The sequence below is a fragment of the Mus pahari genome, unplaced genomic scaffold (genome assembly GCF_900095145.1).
Source record: "Mus pahari unplaced genomic scaffold, PAHARI_EIJ_v1.1 scaffold_12393_1, whole genome shotgun sequence".
NCBI classification, from domain to species: Eukaryota; Metazoa; Chordata; class Mammalia; order Rodentia; family Muridae; genus Mus; species Mus pahari.
The window spans coordinates 16,634-19,022 of record NW_018393442.1 but is presented as its reverse complement, the minus strand read 5'-3'; positions in this window follow the sequence as shown (position 1 = coordinate 19,022).

Genomic DNA, 2,389 nt, shown 5'->3' with positions numbered 1-2,389 from the left:
CTTCTCCCCTCTCTTCTCTTCGCCCTTTGCCTGTTGGAAGCTTATGCTCTCCCTCTCAAGAGCATTAAAGCGTTGCTGCAGAAGGATCCTGTTTGTGTGCCNCNTCATTTCTTGCTGGCGAGAAGGTAGCGCGGGACAAGCATGAATTTATTTTTACTGTATTATATTGTATGAAATTTCCATAGTCTTGTCTTCATCCTGATTTTACTGGAATTATCCTGAATTTTTCACCATTTATGGTTGATACTGTCAAACCAAAAAAGAAAAGTCTGTCTCAGGTGGTCTTCCTTCCTTTGTACCTACCATATCATCATCTGACTGAGAGTGAATATCTGTCATAGTACACACACACACACATGCACACATACACACACACACAAACTCACTCATATATGTGTTTGTGTACTGTAATAACACATATGAAAAATTCATGATACTTGAGAAAAAACAATACCCAAATTGAAAATGGGATATAGTAGTAAACAGAGAACTCAATGTAGGGAAATATTCAGATGGCTGAAAATCACTTAAAGAAATGTTCAACATACTTAGATATCAGGGAAATGCACGTCAAAGTACTTTGAAATTCCATCTTACATCAATCAGAATGGCTATGATCAGTTACACTAGTGACAGCTCATGCTGACCAGGATGTCGATTAATAGAAACACTTCTCCATTGCTGGTGGGAGTGAACATTTTTACAGCTACTGTGTAAATTACTGTGGTAATTCCTCAGAAATATAGGAATCATTTTACCTCAAGACCCACCTATATCACTGTTGGGCATAGATGCAAAGGATGCTTCTCTCTACCACAGAGATCTTGATCAACCATATTTATTGCTTCCTTATTCCTCATGGCCAGAAATTAGAAACTGACTAAAGATAATGTGGTACATCCTCAAAATGGTATGTTACTCAGCTATAAAAACAATAATGATAATAAAGGCAGGACACACGGCCTGGGCTAATACAATGTGCTACAATCTAATCATGATCTGATGCTTTGTGATGGTGCACCCCACAATGTACTCCATCTACCATCTCCTGGAGGTCATGGAGGAGCCAAGTGCATATGTAGTAGAGGCCCACTTTGACTGGCCTCAGTGGAAAAGGAGTATCTAATCTTGGAGAGACTTAATGCCCTAAGGAGGGGGTGTGCTGTGGGGCACACTCTCAGAAGCAAAGGGGATGGGGAAGGACTAAAGAAATCTGAGAGGGTTACTGGGATGGGGCAACACTTGGGATGCAAATTAATAAAATAAATAATGAAAAACAAGAATCCAGATTCCAGAGAAAATCCAGAAGCCAGAGGAGGTAGTTTTCCAGGAGAGTTTTTCAGAGACAAGAAGAAGAGAGGAACAATGGAGACACAGATATAGAAAGACAGAATGATTCAGAGAACCAGAATGATCCAGAAGTTTAGAACAGATTGTCAAAATTAGTATGAGGCCAAGCAGAGTGGTTCAGGAAAAACAGAAAGAACACAGATTGAATTGGTGACCTGGAGAGGAGCCTTAAATCAACCAACCAGCGCTCAGAAAGAACTAGGAAGGAGTGCACTTATTCAGATATAACCCTCAGATGCTAAAGACATTCTAGGGGTAGAATAGATTTTATAGAAACTCAAGACTTACAGTGCTAAGCCATGTGGAGGCAGAAAGCCTCAGAAATGTTAATAAATATAGATGAATAATAGTTAATTTTACAATAAACACGTTAGAAAGTCAACTGCTAGATCAGCTCTGGAGGAAAGTCTGGTTAAGACATCTTCAATTTAGATACCAGTGTAAAGAAACTGTGAAAGACGTGATTCTAGGTGTTTTAGAGCTTGGACCTGAGTCTTGATTCCTTCCCACCAAGTTCATAAAGAACCTGATGAAGAGTCGCTGATGTTAATAATAGTAAAAAGTCCAAGGAAAGAAAAAAAATCAAAACCAATTGATTGATTTATCCTGATGATAGAGCAGCATTGGAGCCAGATATACAGGAGAGCTGGGAGTATCTGAGCTGATTGAATCACTGTAGTTATTTCTGTGTCCTCTAGACTGTAGGTATAAGACATGACAAACTGGAGAGATGAGAGATGTAGACATAATTTTATACTTCATTGTACATAAGGGCAATAATAACAAATCTTTGATATCTCTTCAATATATGCTGCAGCCCTTGGAAAGCAGCAAAATCTCTCCCTTTTTAGGACTAGCAGAGAAAGCATGGCAGTCCAAGTTGGTAAAGGACAGAACTCATCAGGAGAGAATGCAGAGTCAGAGGTGAATCCTGCCAATTAAAGTGATTGAATTGAGAAGCATTTACGATATTCCTAAACCACTGTTAAATGGCTCTGAAAAAGGATTTCCCATGAGGATTTCCTGAGGTGAAGTACAA